This window comes from Hippocampus comes, unplaced genomic scaffold (assembly GCF_001891065.2).
Source record: "Hippocampus comes isolate QL1 unplaced genomic scaffold, H_comes_QL1_v1.1 scaffold271, whole genome shotgun sequence".
NCBI classification, from domain to species: domain Eukaryota; kingdom Metazoa; phylum Chordata; class Actinopteri; order Syngnathiformes; family Syngnathidae; genus Hippocampus; species Hippocampus comes.
Genome location: NW_017805830.1, coordinates 49,678 through 56,289, shown reverse-complemented (window position 1 = coordinate 56,289; position 6,612 = coordinate 49,678). Strand labels below are relative to the sequence as shown.

The 6,612-nt window shown below is 40.6% G+C and overlaps 1 pseudogene; it reads right to left on the bottom strand.

Annotated features, from left to right (window-relative positions):
* Window positions 1–5,055: 5,055 nt before the first annotated feature.
* LOC109526283 (gastrula zinc finger protein XlCGF57.1-like) lies at window positions 5,056–5,981 on the bottom strand (annotated as a pseudogene).
* Between the last annotated feature and the right edge of the window lie 631 nt (window positions 5,982–6,612).

Here is a 6,612-nt window from a genome sequence, read left to right as displayed (position 1 = left end):
AATGCAATTAATAAATAGCATTCATGAATACATGTTAGACAATTATGTGCGTCCGAGTGCCTAAACAGTGTAAGTGCAGCAGCATCGGCGTCATTAGGCCTATTTTAGGGAGGCTTCAGCCTCCCTAAATATGTCTTTAGCCCCCCTAAATAATTTCATTGCATTATTTTAAAAAAAATATTATTTATTTTTCCTTTACTTTTGCTCATATATTGCATCGAATTCAATGTAATGTGGCCATTTTCAATTATATTTCGATTACCTGCCATTATTGTAATATTAAATCTCCCAGGTTTCCTGAACGCAACTGGTGACAAACTGTCACCATCGCCACATCAAATGCTAACGCAACAACTGACAGTTCATTGCCAGAAACTGCACTGTAACAGTTCCTGTCAGTAGCTGCTCATGTGAAGGGTCCTGTAGTGCACTGCGTCGGCTTCACTCATGGCTGCGTCAAACAATGGGTCAGAAAAGACTTCACAGTCTTGCAGTCATGTCCATTGAAAAGAACACACTTGAGCATATCAGTCACAACAGAGTGATTGACCGATTTGACACTCTTAAAAACAGAAGGCTTTCTTTGATGCTTCCACCCACCAAGTGAATGGACAGTCTTGGAGATGGGCAGAGATGCAAAGTAACTAAGTGTAAAAGTACTCTAATTGAGTATTTTGTTTTTGAGTAATTTGTTTGAGTTGAATGACTACTTCTTTTACTACTTTTACGAAAGTCATTTTTTCAACAAGTATTTTACTTTTACTTGGGTATCACGGCAGACATCTCAAAATACATAGTCTTCTGGGGGCTAAGCATATATTAATACATTTTGGTAGAGAGGAATATAGGCCTACTGTCATATAGGTTATGATATCGGGCATCCTTTTAATTCTCTTGAACAACCAAGATTGAACTTTTGAACTCTTTATAATTTCTATTATCTAGTCCAGTTCAACTCCAGGGGAGGAAGCCCCATCATAGTAAAGAGGATACTAATGTGATGTGTGTAGTTCTTCATAGCCTCTTCATTTTGCTCTCAAAGTGCACGGAATTGATGGATTTTTAATAGAATGTAGAAAAAATTTCTTCCGGGGGGGCATGCCCCCGGACCCCCCTAAAGGGGCCGTGTTCCCCTTGGGGCTAAGCCCCCCTTGTTCTTGAAACCTAGTGACGCCCCTGTGCAGCAGGTTAGTGTGTATGCTGTGTCCATGCAAAAATTATGTTTACATCTATTCGGTTTGTCTTTCTCCACAGACATCAGCAAATATAAAGAAGACCCACCAATGCAGAATGTTTGTTTTTTTGCGGAGTTTTTCCACATTAAATCTTGGGAAAACATACCGCATGTCCACTATGAATGATGATAGATGAAGCAATCTTGGTGTACTTTGCATTGAGTCTAGGTCAAATGCACTGAATCTTGAATTACTTTGGACAGTTTGCCAGAAATCACCAAAATCGCAGAATACAGTTGCTGTAATAGTAGGGGCATCTTAAGACTGTTCCACAAGATCTGCACCAATATGAATCTTTTATCAGCACTTAATTCAGTACTACTGTGATTATTATACTGTTTTTCATCGTCACTGTAATGTTATGCCTGCAAAGGTTTCAAAGTTTGATGAAAATAAAAAGTCAAATAAGATTTCGAATCTTTGTTTTTTTTTTGCCCTGGGTTGAATGTGCCCCTCTATCAAAACCCCTGGCCCCAGCCAGGCCCCCTCAGTGAAATTGATCTAGAACCGCCGCTGCCTTAATCCTTACCTGCGACAACACAGTGATTTAAGGAGAAGGGAGTTCTTGTAAACCAATTACGAGATGGATTAGCCTGGGTGTGCTATTGCCTTTAGTTTTATGAAGCCAATCTGGTCTCCCGCCATTCGCCTTGTCTTTCATGATTAACCTGTTTAGGATTAAAGGGTAGCGAGTGACCACTTCATTTTTTCAATGGTTCCATACTCTTATGAATCATTTTGCAATTGTTATCCGACCCAGTAGATTTAATAACTCTTGTGAGAATCAGACGGATTTGTGTTTATTTTATGCCGGAATAAAACATTTTAATTAACTATTTCATCAATGGACCCGACCTGATGTTAAAATTGAGTCACAGCCGTTCATTCAGTGATGGAAGTTGAGTGGTACATGAATTAAATCATGAAATGACTGAGGTAGATGATAATACATTTTATAAGATTTCTTAAAATGACAATCATTCTGATAATATTCATTGATCAACAGTAGAACCCACAAGCTGCTAGTGATCCACAGTTATCATGAACGTCACAAAATCACCATTTTGATTATGTTGATTAATTTCAGTTAATCAAAACAGTAAAATAAAAAGTAATAAAAAGAATGATAGAATAAAGAAGTTTTAATAAAGAGTACAGGTGATTATATGCAATTAAATAATTGTTTATCATCAGTGTGCGTTCAAAGATTGATCAGTTCTTAAAATGACCTCGAGGTCTACCTTGATAAGCCGAAATTTATGAATCTTTAAACCGGCCAATTAGCTATCTTTTAAGGTGATGGACCTTGTACCTTCCCATGACAAGTCAGATACTGTACTCCACAGTATAAGCCATTAACTACATCACATGGCTGACCAGCAGACTATGCCATAATGAATGGCTGAGGCCACCACAGTTAATGCACACGGCACTCTAATCATCCTATCAGTCTCACTTTCACAAAAAGTGTTCAAAAAATAAATAAATAAAATAAAATAAAATAAAGCAGGTCACCTTTGACTTATGGTGGCGTGTGTCCTGCATCACTGGAAGTTATTAGCACTCAGCAGTCTGCAATGCAGAGCTGTTGCGAGATAGCTTTTATTTTCCATCCATCCATCCATTTTCTGATCCGCTTTATCGACACAAGGGTCGCGGAGGGTATTGGAGCCTATCCCAGCTGTCTTTGGGCAGTCGGCGGTGGACACCCTGAACCAGCCAGCCAATTGCAGGGCACACGGAGACGAACAACCATCCGCGCTGACAGTCACACCAAGGGACAATTACAGTGTTCAGTCAGCCTGCTATGCATGTTTTTGGAATGTGGGAGGAACCCAGAGTAGCTGGGAAAAACCCTTGTAGGCACAAGGAAAACATGCAAACTCCACACAGGAAGGCCGGAGCCGGGATCGAACCCACGGCCTCTGCACTGTGAGGTCGATGCGCTAACTACTCGATACCGAGCCGCCGCTTTTATTATTATTATTTATTGTTATTATCAGTCAAAGTCGTTTTGTGTACAATTCACCTATGGCACTGGCAAAGAATGGCAATCTGGAGGGCCAAGAGAAGCATTTTAAAACGGTACACGTTAGCTTCGATAGAAAACGGGCTGAAAAGTGTGTCGCATGCCTCCGCGTCAGGTCTCCCACTAAGTTAGGCAGTAATTTCCTTTTAACAAACTCATAAACTCTTGTGTCTACTTTATTTTTCAGTTTCATTCATCTTAGAAGCCATTATGGCTGTTGCTCATCATGCCATATGTGTGTAAGTGCGTGCGTATGTGCGCATGCGTGGTAACGGGTTGATTGCGGGAGGTTGTCTGATCGAAAAAGTAGATCTTCCGTCCAAAAAGTTTGGGCACCCCTGCCTTAAATACGAGGAAAGGCTTGATTGAGAAAGGCAGAACAGGTGTGCCAGCTGGAGCTGAAAACACAGTCAAAACAGACAGACTGAGAAATTCAGGTCAGCTCCTTTTATACCCAATCATGGCGCCTACCTGTTCCCAGTTAGCTTGTACACCTGTGTGATATTGCAAAAAGGTGTTTGATGAGCTTTACTTTTTCAATATTTTTTTTGCCACCTCTCCCAGCTTTTTTGGAATGTGTTGCAGCCAGGAAATTCTAAGTTCATGATTATTTGCGAAAAACAATAAACCTTATCAGTTGAAACAATAAATATAAGTTAAGAAAACCTTTATTAGTCTTGCAATGGAGAAATTCCCAATTCATAGCAGCAAAGTTATGAAAGGAAGAAGTAGAACAACAAAATATAGGAGCTATAATATCTTGGCTTTGTGGTGTAAATGATTATATATAGTTTGAACACAACTTGCAAATCATCGTATTCTGTTTTTATTGATGTTTAACACAACGTCCACACCTTTGGAATTGGGATTGTAGATGGCGCTGTGACACCATCGCAAACTTCAGCTTATAATGACCGCTTCATAAACGCCAGGCCACCAACAGGCCTGTCTGTCTTCCAATTGTGATGGGTGATATTGAAGAACACCAAGCTGATCCAAGCTTTTTAGGAAAGAGAATGTTATTGGCCAGCAAGCAAAACACAGTTTCTACAAACAGCAGTGGCAAGTGGAAGAATCCCAATTAAAATTGGTGGCTTCGAATGTGGAGGGACACCATCATCTCGTTGTGTAATTTCCTGACTCCCAATTTCATCACTTGCATTGTCTTCATCTTTGAAACTCCTTTGATCTACAAGTTACCATCACAGTTTGAAAACTTGACCTGTGTTCACATACATTTTTTTTATTTCACCTTTATTTATCCAGGTAAGGCCGTTGAGAAAAAAAAATACCTTGCAATGGCGATCTGGCAGTGTATAACAGAGTAAAACAAAGTAAACAAAAAGCAAATGCAAATACACATTGTTAAATGCTACATTTAAATTCAACATGTAAACACATCCATTTCATTCAAGATGACGTTGTTTTCCAATTTACACAGTTTCCTAATCCATCCATTGATCTATCCATTTTCTGTATGTCCATTTTTAATCAATCCTTTGCTTATTTGACAAACATTGTACAAAGCAGATGTATGGCGACAAGAGTTTTTTGCTGAAGTGCTAATTGTCAACACTTGTCCGCAGGAGACCTCGAAAGGGATTCAGGCCGAATTAACATGTATGGCTTGATTGGTAGTAATGAATTAGTTTTGGTGTAAAAAGAGGGCAAAAATCTAAAAAAATACACTTCTATAGTGGTGTATTATAATTTTATGGCAAGATTTTTAATCAAATGTTGGTGTCCATTGAAGCACAGACATGACATCTCTGGTTTATCTTTACGCATGACTTAACTGTCCCTTTTGGGTGTATCTTTGGCCACAAACTGGGCAGCTAAGTGGTTACTCACCAGTGTGTATTATTGTGTGAGTTCTTAAGCTTCCCTTTCGACAGAATGTTTGACCACAAACTGCGCAGGAGAAAGGTTTCTCACCAGTGTGTGTTCTTGTATGCCTTCTTAAGCTTCCTTTCTCAGAAAAACTCTGACCCCAAACCGAGGATGCAAAAGGTTTCTCACCAGTGTGGGTTCTCGTGTGACCAATTAAGGTTCCCTTCTTTGAGAATCTTTCACCACAAACTGAGCAGGGAAAAGGTTTCTCACCAGTGTGTATTCGTCTGTGTATTTTGAAGCTTCCTTTCTGAGAGAATCTTTGGCCACAAACTGAGCAAGTAAAAGGTTTCTCACCAGTATGGGTTCTTGTATGCTTTGTCAAGTTTCCCTTATGAGAGAATCTTTGGCCACACTCTGAACAGGAAAAAGGTTTCTCACCAGTATGTGTCCTTGTGTGACTTAGCAAGCTTCGTTTGTGAGAGAATCTTTGACCACAAACTGAGCAGTAAAAAATATTATCAGCAGTGTGGGTTATTGTGTGATCTCTTAAGGTTGCCTTATAAGAGAATCTTTGGCCACAATCTGAACAGGCAAAGGGTTTCTCACCAGTGTGTGTACTTGTGTGACTTACTAAGCTTAGCTTGTGAGAGAATCTTTGGCCACAATCGCAACAGGCAAAAGGTTTCTCCCCCATGCGTGTTCTTGTGTGTATTTTTAAGTTTCCCTTCTGAGAGAATGCTTGGCCACAAACTATGCAGGCAAAAGGTTTCTCCCCAGTGTGGGTTCTTGTGTTTTTGTAAGCTTCCCTTCCAAGAGAATCTATGGCCACAAACTGAGCAGGCAAAAGGTTTCTCACCAGTGTGCGTTCTTGAGTGCTTTGTCATGTTACCGTTACGTGCGAATCTCTGGCCACAATCTGAACAGGTAAAAGGTTTCTCTCCGGTGTATGTTCTCATGTGGAGTTTCAAATCATTGTTAGAAGCAACATTTTCCCCACAGTGAGAGGATTTCCAGTGTTGTTTGTCAGTGTGACACATCAGATCACCTTCAGACTCTTCATCGGCGGCAGCAGCGTGTGACGACATGTCATCACTACCTGATAGTGGAGCTGTTTGTGATCCTCCCCAGTGGTCTCCATCTCCTGTTGTCATGTATTGACAGGAGCTGCTGCTTAGAGGCTCCGCCCCTCCGCTTGCCTCACTTTGACCTTCATCTTCACTCTTCAAAGGGACTCCTGCTGATGAACACTTGCAGACAGTCTCCTCCCCCTCCTGTTCCTCCTCTTTGATGTAAGGGGGCTCTACTCCCTCCTCTTTCTTCCAAGGGTGCTCTGGCTCCTCCTCCTCTTTTTTATGTCAGGCAAGTGCTTTTCCTCTTCCTCTTTTAAGTAGAAAACCTCTTGGTCCTCCTTTTCCTCTTTAATGTGAAGGAGCTCTGGCTCCTGCTGCTCAGGACCAACATCTTCATGGATGTCTGCAAAACACGAGAAGACAAATACACGTGGTATTTTATATT